The 15,573-nt window shown below is 39.9% G+C and overlaps 1 protein-coding gene across 1 annotated transcript in view; it reads left to right on the plus strand.

The window, feature by feature from the left end:
- Positions 1–15,573, plus strand: part of TRIM44 (tripartite motif containing 44) — a 93,339-nt gene that overhangs the window by 39,699 nt on the left and 38,067 nt on the right. The gene's annotated exons all lie outside the window — the stretch shown is intronic.

Genomic DNA, 15,573 nt, shown 5'->3' on the forward strand with positions numbered 1-15,573 from the left:
CCAGGGGAAAAAAACTAGAAGCAAAAGTGCTAGTTTTGATTACTAAAGCCGTAAACATTTTAGTACCAGAAAGACTGCCTTCAAACTCTGATGTTGTCTGAGGAGACAGCGCTTTGGAAATTCACAAATACAAATATATGTTTGGTGGAGACCCACACAAAAGCTTTCTCGACAGGCACACCTTGACTTTTGAAACACCTTTACCTGGGAACTTAACTTTTATAAAATTAAGAAAAATAGAATTTTACCTTGGTTTTACTTTTTAAAAATCTATTATAATATCTATGTTTTAGTATTATGGTGAGCTGCCGTGTTCATTTTTAATAGAAAATGGGATGTAAATGTTCAAAATTATTAAGTAATGCATATTAGTTGTTATGTTGGATTCAAAGAGTTACTTTCCTGGTATGAATATTTAACCTGCTAACTAGTTCCTGGTATAAATACAGGGTAACTTTCACACTATTCCCTGAAGTAAGAAACTTTTAGTTTGTTTCCCATACAAATGTTTTGTTGTTTTTAGCTATTGCCAAAGGAATAACCATTATAAATATAACAAACTTGACAGCGTATTTTTCTTCTCTGTGCATCTCTCCAGTCCTTTCACTGGAAGGTTATTTCAGTATATGCTAGACTTCGTTGTGTTTATTTTCTGGTACGATTCTTTTTATACATTTGCCTGCAGTACTGTAGTGGGGAAAAGGGAATTCATTTGGACAATGCCTGATGCAATCCTTATGAAGTCTATCAATGTGACTTCCACTGTTTTGACATTGAATTTGGTGCAGGCTGACAGGCTGAATGGATTGTTCTACTTCTTCCTTGCCTCCCAATGGGCCTTATTTTTCATAGGCTTATACTTTCCTCTGTAGGAGGAAAGGCATGTTCTAATAGTGCAAACTTGGCATTCCTAATGCTTATGATTTCCAGATTGCCAGTCAAATGAATTATCAGGTGGCTACTGCACATGCTTATTATTTCTAATAAGCTTGGACTTTTCTACCATATTCTTGGGGCATATTTTCAGCTTTTTTGTTAAGCTCAATTAGGAAGTTTCTGCAATGAGGAACAAAGGAAATAGATTAACTGGTTGCTGTGGGTTTTACGGGCTGTGTGGCTGTGGTCTGGTAGATCTTGCTCCTAATGTTTCACCTGCATCTGTGGCTGGCATCTTCAGAGGTGTATCACAGAGAGAAGTCTGTTACACACTGTGTCCAGACTTCTCTCTGTGATACACCTCTGAAGATGCCAGCCACAGATGCAGGTGAAACGTTAGGAACAAGATCTACCAGACCATGACCACATAGCCCGTAAAACCCACAACAACTAGTTGAATCCAGCCGTGAAAGCCTTTGATAATACACTGAAATAGATTAAGACAACTGGACAGTGACGTAGGTATAGATTTTTTATGGGGTGGGTTCGGTGGTGGGGCCACGCTTCCCCAAACCCCACCCCTAACCTCAGTGCTTATAAAAGCAACTCTCCGTCCGGGGATGGCAGACTCCCCTGCCCCGCCCCCACCTCCACTGGCTGGACTCCCAGCTGGCAGTCCCTTCTGCCCTCCCCTCCAGGCAGAGGCATAGCTAGGGAAAATGGAGCCCAGTGCAAAATCTGAGCCCCCCCCCCCCAAACGGGCAGCCGCTGTGATGCTGGAATCCACCCCCAAATTGCATCACTTTCAATGGTGTTTAAACTAGAGAGCCCAAATTCTCCCTTTAAATCCACCTTAAAGGGAGAATCTGAGGTCTCCAGTGAAAACAACATTGAAAGTGATGCTGTTTTGGGGTGGATTCCAGCTCTTGATATTTCTGTGGAGACTGAAAATGGTCCAGAACCTTCTATGTAGAGGTGCTTAACTGTATTTGCTGGTATCTAATAGCTTGTTGCTCTTCCATTTTATTGAAACTCCTACAATTTTTGTTATGAGTTATTTTGTTATGAGTTATTATTAGTTCTTGGGGCTAGGAAGTGGCTCCAAAAGAGACATAAATAATAATGTTAGAAAGGGTCTTCTTTTAAAAATAATAAACAGGAAAATAAAATAAAAACTCTGTGGTTTACATGGCACTGTGTAGGCAAGGGATGGCTACAGAATTTTGATGCAAGACCTAGAGATGAATAGGCCTCCTTGACAGCAAGATGGCAGGGATAGGATGAACTTTGTTTCATGTGGTGTCCAAATTCTTAAGCATGATTCAGCCGATTATCTTTCAGTGATTTGAGATGCAGATTCAATTTATTCACAGTTCCTGGAAATGTCAGAAATTGTTCATGACAGGCTTATCTTCCTGGTTTGTTATGTAAAATTAGATAGTAATGCATGAGACTTGATGCTCACTCATCAGGTTTACACAATACTAATCATTTATGCTATCCATGGGGTTTTTTCCCAGTGGAAAGATAGGTGGTTGCTGAGATCAGATACTTCTCAATGCATTTTTAACTAGTTCTTTCCAGGCAGTGCAATGCAGGTATTAGTATTCTTCTCTGTCTTCCTGTTGCTTAATAGATCTTCACAAACTTTCTCAAAGTCCTCCAAAGCCATGCTCTTGCATTCTGGTAAATTGGTCAGGTCCTCTGGTTGTGCTTTATATTAGCTTCGGAAGGAATGACTTTTTTTGTCTTAACTGTTGTTAATTCCTACGACTGCTGTTGAGATCCAGCCTTATGACTAGCAGGGCATGAAGAGAATGCTTTGAAAAACATATTAAGGTGTGTTGCCCCTTACAGAATTCATATACCCGATATCCTTCATACAAGATTCATGTAGATAATCCTGAATAGATGGTCAGAAAGACATGATAATCCATGCATGCTTTTCATAAAATGTTCATGCTCATCAATGGACACAAGTGTGTGAAACACAGTGCATTATTCCATTCTTCAACAGGGTTAAAAACTCGGTACTTCAGTATAAGAATTATGCAGCAGGACACTAAACTGCCTGCCTTTTAACATTTTATTTTCTTTGGTCTGTTTCAGCCTTTTAGTTGATTTAGATGCCTTTGTTATGAATTTTCCTCTAGAGACTTCAGAGTTCATGTGTTCCCTTGTAGAACTGATGTTCAGATTGTCCTGAAAAATAAGTAACTTGTCCACTGAGGTGGGAGGGAAGGTTGCATAGTGTAGCCCAAATCTAGTGTGATGGAAGCTAAACAGGGTTGGTACTTGGACGGGAGACCGCCAAGGAAGACTTTGCAGAAGATGGCAATGGCAAACCACCTCTTTTTCTGACTTGCCTTGAAAGGCCCTTGCTGGGTCAGTTGCAACCTGACCACCCTTATGTAAACTTAAGATAAGCTGAATTGAAAGGGAGAAAGCAGTTGGCAAGTGCTCCTCAAGCATTTTGATAACTTTAAAACTGCTTCTTTAACTGGTTAGGTCGTTTAGGATGATACCTGCTTCCTCACTAGAATTTTTAATTGCATCTTCAATGTTAATATCTCAGTACCTCACTTTTGAATAGACAAACATTTGCACAGGCACCACAAATATTGAGGGTTTTTTTTTTGGGGGGGGGGTGGAGGTTAATATGCTTTCTTGTTGGGTAGATTTTCCACCAGCAACAAAGCCCAGCAAAAGGGTTCAATGAAACAAGGTCAAATTTTGTGTACTATTATTGTACCTTTTATTACATTCTTGTATGTTGTTTTTCAGCGTTATCATAATGTAGCCCATTTTAGTAGATTTAAAATAGTTGGACAACAACTGTACTTGAACTTTTGTTCCTTCTCTTCATTATAGTGCAGATTATTACTACTAATAGTAATAATTCTCAAGAAAAACTTCAGGCATCTTTTAAACACTGCAGCCTTAAGGTATGGGAGTCCTGGACTCACTGAATGTCTCTTTGCATCAGTAATACATGGGTCCCATTTGTAATTCCAGGTTCTGCTGGGATTCTGTTAACAATCTACGTACCTTACACAGATTGACTCTGAGTTAATAGCCTGCCTCTCTCACTAGGGAGTAATTGTCCATTGTCTCTCCATCTGTCCTTCTTTTGTCTCTATTTTGATTAGAATTGGCTGGGGTGGGAACCAGTTGATGTTCCTGAAAATGGAAACTTAACTAGAGCTTAGTTATTCTCTGAAGACCTTTAAAATATTTTTCCACAGCAAAAATTGTAAACAACATTAATTATTCTAGGCATTGCCAAGCATTTTCACAATTGCCTTTGTTTTCCATTTTCTTCAGTTCCTGATTTTGAAGTGGTTATGAGCAAAATGTTTGTAGAACTGTCATAGCTTGCATAAAATGCCCCTTTTTCATAATGTTTAAAAAGGCAAGGAGAATACATATATAGTCATACAACTTAGTGGCAAGTTCAAAAAGACAAGGAAAGCCTCACAGTCTCCAAGTACAAGTTTTCTGCCTGCATAATATGCATATCTCCAAAATATAATTTAAAGTGAGGGAAACAAAGAGTCCATGCCAAACTCTGCTTGAATTAAGACAGTTTTGGCTTTAAAATAACTAGATAGAAAAGAAACGGTGTAATACGTCTTGCAGTTCATCGTGTTGCTATTACCCTCTTTTGATGAACAACGCTTTCCCTGTCTATACATGGAATGTAGAGGTTAAGATGTTCTCAGGTTGACTGATGCATTTCTGGAACTGGGACGTTGGTTAAGATACAAGTTGTGGCAGGAACACAGGTACAAAATGTAACTAATCAAATGCAGAATAACAGGAACATGACCTGATTCAGACAAGCATGACATAATACTGTATCTCATAATCAGCTTAATATATTGCCTTAGAATTCACACATGGAAGGAGTCACATCTGAAATAGTGGTCCGTATATAAAACCTGTATAATAGAGATACTGTGTGGAGCACAGTTTTATGCTTATACTCTTAAAAGAAAGCATATAAAGAATTCTCAGCCACTGCTGGTATAGGGCCCTACAGCAAACTTGAAGAGTCCTGATGTCTGAATAGTGAAATATTTATTAACTCCTGCTTACTGTCACCTTTCTGTTTTTTTCAACACAAACAATAAAAACATCACACACTGTTTATTACAACACAATGAACACAAACATCACTCCTGTTAGTAACAAGTTAAAGTTTCAGTAAACTAGGACCTTCCATTTTTAGAAATAAGCCAGACCCCTCTATTGTTAAAACATGTATAAGAAAGTGCAATCCTGTGCACAGTCTATAAATGTTATTCAACACAGTGTGACTTAATGCCAAATAGGACTCAAATAGAACAGAAGTCTCCCAACCATTTTGAGCCTGTGACCACATTTGGAATTCTGACACAGCATGGTGGACACAGCTACAAAATGGTCGCTACTAAACAGCTGCTGGAGGAGGAAGAATGAGTCACAAAATGATTGCCACCGTTTAACGTCAGTAACACAGTGAAGAGCTTTGTGCATGGTGGCAGCTGCTGCCAAAGCAACATTTAAAAAAAATCTGTACAGCCAATCGAATCTTCAGTAGTCAAGCCTTGCTGGGCAGAAGCCCTACCTGGCCCCACCCAGTTTCTAAAAACACCTGGTGGGCACCAGAAAATATGTTGGTGGGCACCATAGTCCCCATTGAGAACCCCTGCAATAGCACATTTATAGACACAGTGCTTCAACACAGTTTTGCAACTCTGATGTTATGACTATGCAAGGGACATAGGCAGTCTGTACCAGGTGTTATGGGTAGGAACAGCAGTGGTGAAGTTACAGTGCTGGTGCCTTAATATGCAGTTGCGCAACTGGCCATAGGATTCTGATTGGGTTGCAACCATGAATATATCAGCTGGACCATCTGTGTCATAAAGTGTTCTGTTCATCTCCAGTTGGCTTGTTGCTCTCTGGGTAGCATTACCATTGCATAACTTCCACTTTTCTTTTTAGTTAATGGAAGGAATTTATTAACCAGTGAGTTTTATGTCTGAAACCAGCTATACAATTTGTCATATTGAGAGAAGTCCAAAATAACTTGGCACAATAACAAAATAACCTCATCTGCACCAAAATTCTGATATCCTATCTGAGCAGATCCTCTCCTTTTCCCCTTGCACCTCAGTAAGAAGCTGGAGTTCTGAACGTGGGCATTAATTATCTCAAACAATAGATGAGCAGTGTTTGATTATTTAGCATCCAACAACTTGAAGATCAAAAATGCTTTGTAGTTCTGCCAACCCCCCCTCCCCCCCCCCCGTCTCTAATCTATAAATACTACTTCTGGTGATTACTTGCATTATCCCTTCGTTAATTCTGAAAGCATAATTCTTGATTATTTGGGTTTAGGAATGCTGTTCTTCATGAATCCTCTGAATTCTGTTTTAGGAACTTACAAAGATTCTAACATGAAGGAAGATTAGAGATGAAAATGAGGAAATGATGGATGTCTGATGAATCATTCACATCAAGTAGTATTTTTTCATACAGAACAGAAGTGTCATACTTTTTCTTGTTAGGTAAAAAAGGCACGCTGCCTTGAGTGCTGATTAAAAGAGCAGTGGTGTCATTTCAGTTACAAGTGTTTTATGAACAGTAAACAATACCTGGCACATTCTTGTTGATCTCATTGTCAGAAACGAACTTTAACCATTGTACCAGGCATATGCCAGTTGGGATAAGTAACCAGACTGACTGAATTGAATTTGTTTGTTTGTTTTGCTAAATCCCAAACCAAAATTAATGTAATACCTTTTAATAAGGTCAATCAAAACAACAGAATACATTGTGCAAGCTTTTGCAATCTCCAGTATTTTTCATCAGGCTATGTGTTAAAGGGTAGGAGACAACACCTTTCTAGCCATGATGCTAAGCCATCGCTTTCTGTATTATGTGCAGAGTTCTTAGCAAATTTCAGTGAGCACACTGGGCGGGTAGCTGGCATAAGCTAGCCTTCTGGCATATTGGGAAGAAGAAGCAAAACATGGAAGCCATCCAGTTAGAAATATAAAACTGTCTGTTGGCATACTGGGAAGAAGAAGCAAAACATGGAAGCCATCCAGTTGGAAATATAAAACCATTAGTTGGCATTTTTGCTGGATCAATTATAAAGAAGGAAGAAAAAATTAAAGCTTACTCAAACATTTGTATTATCTATATTCCCTTATATTCCCCTACTGCTGAGATGCCTTTAAAACGTATTTTTACAATTGTGGTCTTGTAGCCAAATAGTTTGAATCAACTGTTGCTCAAATATGCTGGTATATCCTGGTATACACTGGTGAAGAATCTTGCTTTACCTGCCTCTCATTTACACTAAAATTCCCCAACATGTATTTACTTGGTTGCAAACCACCAGTTTGCAACAACCACTCTGGCCATGTCAACCAGCAGCCTGGATGCCATGCCTTGCCTACTGCCATCTCTAGATAAGGCTTCTTCAGTGAAAAAAACTGAGGCAAAATCGGCATTAAGCATTCTTTCTATCCTCTGTCGTAGTTTCTCCATTTTCATCCAACAGTAGGCCTATTGCTTCTTTTACCTTACATTTTCTCCTTGCATATCTGAAAAAGATTTTCTTGTTGTAGCAAGCCTTCCTGGGCAACCTTCACTTATTCTAAGCTTTGACCTCTCTGGTGGCCAACCTATAATGCCTTGTAGCTCTCAGATACTCTTCTTTAGAGGTTTGTTCTTCCCTGCAGGTTTTGACTTTTTTTTCTTCCTTAGCTCATCAACAACTTCTCTGTTCATCCATATTGGCTACTTCGATGCCCTACCATGTTTCCATCTTATTGGGAAAGGGATGGCTTGAACTTGCAAGAACTCTTGATTGAGAAAAGGCCACCCTTCACTTGCTTCTTTACCTTCCAGCTTTCCTGTGCATAGGACCATTTGTTCCATGCCTCTGTTCATTGATGTCTGCCCTGCTAAAAATTTAACATACAAACCTGGCCTCACATTTTCTTGGTCTTTCACAGAAAAAGATTTCTTTGAAGACATTGTCCCTTCCCCCTAAGTTCCCCACCCCTTTACCCCATCTACCAATTCTTGCCAAGCATTGCCAAACCCCTCATTGCTTCCTCCACCATTTGAAAAAGGAAGTTGCCATCCAGGCAGGCCAGGAAGTTGCACAATTGTGGACAGTTAGAAGAGAAGTAGTAAAAAATAATATGATAAAATGGACACAAAATCATAATGATGTAATAACGTTAGAACAATGGAATAAATACTGGAAAGGCATATATAAATACACTCCCAACTACTGATTTATGGGAGAACAATCTAAAGGTGTTTTATAGAAGTTTCATGACCCCACTAGCTTTATCAAAAATGAACAGTAATAATTCACCTCTGTGCTGGAAATGTCAGCAGGAGGTGAACACATTCTATCATGCCGTACATGGTGGACTTGCAAAAAAGTTAATAAATATTGGAATATGATACATTCTCAAATTATAAATGTAATAGGAATTAATTTTCCAATGCCATCAATTACCTACCTCTTAGGTCAAGTACTTTCTTCTTGTAATGCATTTAAATCTTATGCTCATGTAATGTTTCATATGACAGCTGCAGTGAGAATAGCTCTGGCTCAGTTATGGAAAACGAAACGATACCATCAATGGAAGAATGAAGGGTTAAGGTACAACAATTGTATCTTATGGATAGAATGGCTCATCAGATAGGGAATTTGCCTTATGATACATATAAGCAGAATTGGGAACCTTGGACAGATTATATCGATAAAAATAATGTCTCAGTTTCTCCAGTTGAATGCTAAGTTAGTTAAGAATAGCAGTTAAGATATCTTAAGATAGTGGTAAGGATAGTAGTTAAGATGTGTTAGTAGCATTAAGTTTAGAAAAGTTAGGATAAGTGAGTTAAGATAAATTGAAATAAGAATTAAATGTACTTGATATCTATGCTCTGATAGTTATACTAAAAAGATATGTAGCATTTGTCTAGAAGGAAATGGAAAATTGTACTATGTAACAAGCTAAAGGAGCTGACTGTAACCAATCCTCTCCCTCTTTTTATATTTTTGCCTTTTTAAATTAAATGAACTTCTAAAAGGAAAAAAAATACTTTGTTTTTTAGCATACTTTAGGGAAATTAAAGTCATCCATGATTGCAAGGTCATGTCATGGAGGGCAGTAGCTACCTCCTTACCCTGGTCAGGCACTTTTTAGCAGACTTCAGCCACAATATTGTTTGTCCAACTTTCCTTATCCTCACACAGATACATTCCACAGGGTTGTCACCTACTTCCTCCAGCTTTTCCTAACAAGCGAACCTTCTCTCCACATACAACACCAGTCCGCTTGATCTTCAATCCTTTGAGTTTTTCTTGAACAACTCATATCCATCCACTACTACACTCCAGTCATGGGTATCATCCAACCTAGTCATAGAAGCTCAACCTCTTCCTTCTTATTGCCCTAGCTTTGGGCATTGGTACATTGGCAACTGCAAATCCCACATCTTCATTTCCATTTGACCTGATCCTCCAAGTTGGGTCTCTGCAGGCCTGAGCTAATACCTTTGGTAATTTCTACCAAGCCAAAAGCATGACAAATATAGGAATGTAAAAACTGTTTAGCTTCTTACAGGCTCAATCCTCAGGCTAAGAGTCACAGGCCAAGAGCCCTTTGGCTTTCCCTATAGCTTGTGCCAAAGACTGATATCTTTGATAATGAGAACAATGAAAACAAGGGCAGAATTTCTTTAAGTTTTGAAGGCATTGCATGGCACAGTTCCATAAAATTACATTGGGTGATTATTCCCAGATTTATTGGTATTCTGCTAGTTGCTTTCCCCGTTACTCCCTTTTGTCATATTGGTTCCAGTGTGTGATTTATCTCCACTTATAGATCACATCACCTGGGAAGCTCTAGAGTGCTTTGATGCAGAGGAGCAATGCTAAGAGGACACTGTAAGATCCTTTGTGCAGCCTGCCAGATATACAGGAAGCTTTGACAGATGTGTGTTATCTCTGCAACACATTTGAAATATTTAAATAACTACACATGCATTATGCTAATAATTCTTATAACTGTCCTTAAGGCAAATCAATAATATCATCACCCCCATGTGAATAAATATAGATTTATTGTAGTTTAGGTAGGATGGAAGTTTTCAGCATGATATCCAGGTGACTGCAAATGAAGACTAAAATTGGGCAAGTCTCTTTTCATTTTAGAATGGGCATCAGCTAGGCTGCCTTTTTCTTTCACCTGTCAGTGATTTGTATTATGTCCTGTAGAAAATACCTCATTGTCTCAGGAGGCTTGCAGGCAACCTTAGAATAGCAGCAGAGGAGACAGCTTGTCCTTTGTCAAGTTTATCTGTCATCTCCAGGGGCACTAAGGCTGGGTGTGCCTGGAATTCAGTCAAGAGATACTGTACTTTTGCCACGAAGCTCAAAAGGATCATAGTTCTTAATTCTCTGTTCAAATCTAAGGACCCAGCACTGATTTTCAGCACTACTTGTTTTCTCAGGTGTTGTTAGTCCCACAACAACAAAACCCAAAAGAGAGAGCAGATCACTTTGAAACATTTATGCATCCCTAAATGCTACAAGTATGAGTTTTTAAATTACCGTATATCCTCGCGTATAAGTCGACCCGCATATAAGTCGAGGCACCTAATTTTACCACAAAAAACTGGGAAAACTTATTGACTCGCGTATAAGTCGAGGGTGGGAAATGCAGCAGCTGCTGGTAAATTTCAAAAATAAAAATAGATGCCAATAAAATTACATCAATTGAGGCATCAGTTGGTTAAATGTTTTTGAATATTTATTTCAAAGAAAAACAGTAAACTGGCTCTGTAAGTGGAAAAGAGGGTCAACAAGAACAATATGGTCTCAACAATAACTTTAAAAGTACAAAAACCTTAGCTCAACCAGCAACCAAGCTAAAACACAAGAGTTAAAATCCTCCAAAACTGGGTTCCTCATCATCATCTGTATGTCCAAATGTAACCCAACTTAGATTTTAAAAGGGATATTATCAGAAATGGAAAATCTACTATTAGCTTCCATTGTAAACAATGGGGGATGGGGCATCCCCTTTGGGGTCAATAACTTTGGATCCCCTGACCCAAACTTCACCAAACCTGGCTGGTATCATAAAGAGACTCTCCTGATGAGACCAGCCAGGTTTGGTAAAGTTTGGTTCAGAGGGTCCAAAGTTATGGACCCTCAAAAGGGTAGCCCCATCTACTAATAGCTCCCATTGAAAACAATGGGGAATGGGGGCACCTCATTTGGGGGTCCGTAACTTTGGACCCCCTAAACCAAACCTTACCAAACTTGGCTGATATCATCAGGAGTGTCTTCTGAGGGTACCCTGAAATTTTGGTGCCGATAGCATAAAAACTGCGCCCCCTGCTGGTCGGCAAAGTAAAAACACACACAAATTTTAATGACTTGCATATAAGTCGAGGGGAGCTTTTTCAGCATTAAAAATGTGCTGGAAAATTCGACTTATACATGAGTATATACGGTACTCAGAATTTATCAAGAATTAGGTGTGACGTGTCTGTCGTACCAGTATAACATTTTTAGTAATATGAATTCTTCCTTAAGTCATTCTGATGCTAAACTTTTTAATGGTGGCCCTGTAGGATTTTCAAGGCAAAAAATGAGTCCCGCACCAACTGGCACTGCGGGAGATGAGAAGGCTGCAGAGGAGCCTCTTGCAGGGAGGGAGAAGGCCTTAGAGGCCTCAGAAGCCTTGTTCAAAGGGGAAGGCAGGGAAGAGAGGAGGCTTAGGCCCTCCAAGCCCACAGCTGAGGCAACTGTAGAACATGGGCTGAAGAAGCAGTTCAGACCAGGCAGGGCCCGCCCGCCCACAGGATACACCGCCCAAAGGGCCCGGGTGAGGGGGGGGGATGCCACAGTATTCCCTTGGAAGTCTCCCATTAAATACTTGCCAGGGTTGAAGTTGAGAGTATGTGATTGGCCCAGGGTCACCCAGTGAGTTTCTGAGACAGAGTGGGATTTGAACCTGTGTTTCCCAGAACCTAATCTAAAACCTTAACCACTATACTACATTGACTCTCTGTTACATGAATAATTATATAAATATAACAATAGTTTTCCTTGAAGTTCTCTGGTGCATTTTTTTAGAAGACACAAACAACTGTTTTGCTGGACCATGAAGAGTCAGGGAATAAGGAAAGGTCAGGTCCTGCCTCTCAGATATATTATTAGACTTGAATGAAAGTGACTGGGAGATGCCAATATTAATATGTTCTTTACATCTGGATCCAACCCTAAGATAAAAAGTCAGACAGCATTCTGAAAAGAACAGAAAAGTGGACAGGAGTTGCCAAGGGACTGGAGTTTCTTCTCTCAACTCAGAAGCTCCATCCCACTCACAAACATAGAATCTCCTGTTTTCTGCCAACATGTGTAGTTAACTGTAGTGCAGTTTATATCTTATATATCTTATCTTATTTATCTTATATAAACCCATCTGTGGTGATCAGAGCATTAACCATCAGAGGAAGGGTCCATGGACTGTAGGCGCACTAGCCTATGTCCTCTGAGAGGATGAATCCAAAACAGGGAAGATTTACTGCCCTGCTGACTTCCATAGAACCAGAGGAAGCAGCTGCAATTAGAAATGAGAAACAAATAAACAAACCTGTCACTTCTCACGTTTCTTTATAATGTTTGTGCAGTTTTCAAACTACCTTTATCTGGGTTGGAGCTGGTGCCTCATAATAGTAAGGAGGAAGCTGTTTTTCTTTTTCTTTCTTTTTTCTTTTTGCACTGAAACGGTCCTTTTTCTATGTGCACTGAGAATGGTCCAAAGCTGCCCAGTGAGTCTTCATGGTTTCAGAGAACTAAAAACAACAACAACACCCGTCTCATATCTTTGAACCCAGTATTCTCACCCCACTGGCTCCATTTTCTTTATTTTGGATTAATTCTCTTTCAGGTTTTATCTTTTTAGAAGTATGATTATCACAGAATTGTACAAGTTTGTAGAGATATCTTGGGCCCAGCTATCAAGTAACAAGAAAATGGAAGTTATGTTCCTTTAAGTGCCGAAAAACTTTCGTTAATGATGTACTCAGCATCTGATTTCTCTTCCCCTCATACAATTTACTTATAATGCCTTACATGTAGGAAGAAACCCTAACAGTTCCCAATGTGACAGTGCCTCCCCCTACCCCCCAAAGTGCCACTGTTCATCCAGTGACAGGTGCAGGCCAGTTGTTGCCATGGCAACACGAAAAGAGTGAGAAAATCAGCTTAATTCCACAGCTGATCATTAAGGGGGAGGATGAGATAATTGCAGCAGAAAGGGGGTTGTCAGTAATTATAAGAGAGCAGCACAGAGGAAAAGGTAGGGCGTTGATGCTGTTGCTGAGCCATACCCTGTTATAGCCTGTTAACTGTCTGCAGCTTGCAGAGCAGTGTGAAATGAGACACAGTGCTGTTTCAAGCTGGGTACACGAGCTCCTGAAGGGGTTTCACTTCTGGATGGACAAATCCCAAGGAGGTACACTAGTTTAGATAAAGGGATTCATTTCTGACAGTTTTGAAAGGCATCTGTTCAACAGCATGTAATGCAGATTAGGTAACTCAACATGCATTTCTGCCACAATGAGGATGATTCAAGAATAGATTTCTCTTTCATTGTATGCTATGTGTGTAAAGCAGCTTTAGCAATCTGTGTATCTAATAATGTGAACCCCATCTGCGGATACCTAAACCCATGAATTGAGACCATATGGACACTATACAGAACTTTTTCCAAACTTGGGGTAGTCCCCAGGTTTGCAGGAAAATTTGAAAAGCTTTTAAAAATCCACAGGAAGGTTTAAATAACTTGCAGTGGCTGTGCTCATTTCTCTAGGGCCCGGGACAGAGGGTGCTTGACAATAAAGTTTGCATTTCTTTCAACATCATGGAAATAAACTTTGTGCAGCAAGGTTATCTCACCTGATTTGCTGAAACATGGGCTAGTGAGTCTCATGATATAAAAGCATGGAGGGAGATAGGACAGAGAACAAAGGTGACCAGGTGCTCAGGAGCAACAGCAGCAGAAGGCTATTGCTTTCACATGCTGCATGTGAGCTCCCAAAGGCACCTGGTGGGCCACTGCATGTAGCAGAGTGCTGAACAAGATGGACTCTGGTCTGATCCAGCAGGCTAGTTCTTATGTTCTTAAAGTGCACCTGTAAATGCTCTCTATAATGCTAAACTTTGCTGGAAATTGTAGGATGTGCTCGTTTCTTAACATTTTTATGAAATAAATTCCAGCAGTCTCAACAAACACACATTTTAGAAGAGGCCATGTGAATGGGTACTGGCATCTTATTGAATGTAATAGTGGAAGACTTGGAAATGACAGACTTGGATCCAAATAGCTGTTCAGATATGAAACTCAGGACTGGTGTCCATAGAGCAGGGAGATGGTTCAGTAAAGGGATAGGTGGCCGCTTAAACAAGGAGATGCTCAGGCAGGTCTTAGTGACATTCTGATCAGACTTAGAAACCAGTCCAGAGTCAGCAGCTTTATAGGGTCTAATAGGACTTTTGTGGCTTTTCATATCCCCTTATCTCCACTAAGCTGAAAGATGCAGTACCATAGTCTAGCCAACTACTACTTATTGCTTATTAGAAATTGTAGCCATTGAAGATCTGGACTGCAAACATCAGATAATTAATTGCCTGATGATAACATCTTTTATGAATTGAACAGACCTCTAGGTTGGGAATATTTATCAAGTGAACAATAGAAACTCACCTCTGGAGGGATTTGTTTAGTATTGTTTGTCTAGTATTTTAGAGTCAATTCGTAGGTTAGTAGTTGGTAGCCATAGTGTTAAGGAGGAATCTTTATTTCATCTTAGGGAGACTAGTATGGGATCAGGGATCCCAGTGGTTATTGAGCAAGGGAGATACTGTGGTGGGAGGGGGTCATATTAGAGAGGGCAGTTGAGATATAATCAGACTCAGCCTCTTTCTGACCTTCGTCCCATTCCAAGAGACAATTGTGGTGGACAGGGACGTAGGTTGGGGGAGGGGGGTTCTCTGGTTTAAACCCCTCCTATTACTTGTCCGGCTTGCTTGAAACAATGCATGGAATGGAACAGCCGGAAAGCCCTCAGTCACCAAACCCACCCCATTAAAAAATCTATACCTACATCACTGGTGGTGGGTCTAGGAAGAACCCTTCTCCAACACTGATGTTGTGCAACACAAGGTCCATTAATAATAAGACTGTTATGCTGCAGCCTAATCTCTCGGCCTAATTAATTTGTCAACAGTGTTTTGAGGATTAATCAGGAAAAATGCACGCAAGTCACCCAGGTCTCATTAGGAAGACTGGGATGCAAATATAACTAGAAACATGATAAATACAGGTATTTTACTACTTATGCAATATAGTACATCCTACAGGTGCTTTTGGAATGTTGAAATCAGGTAGTGGATGCTACTACAAAATGTCTGCTATGGAGGGCTGAAGACAATCACAAAATGCTGAGAGATTCCAAGCCAAGCATTTTCCTTAAGAAGGTAGATATTTTCAAATAGATTCTCCTTGCAGATGCAAAGAATCTTCTGGACAGTTCTGAAGCACCTCTTGCTCCACAGATGAGAAGAAAATCCAGAACCGGATCAGCTTTGGGGAAAAGAGG

The sequence above is a fragment of the Sphaerodactylus townsendi genome, linkage group LG02 (genome assembly GCF_021028975.2).
Source record: "Sphaerodactylus townsendi isolate TG3544 linkage group LG02, MPM_Stown_v2.3, whole genome shotgun sequence".
NCBI lineage: Eukaryota > Metazoa > Chordata > Lepidosauria > Squamata > Sphaerodactylidae > Sphaerodactylus > Sphaerodactylus townsendi.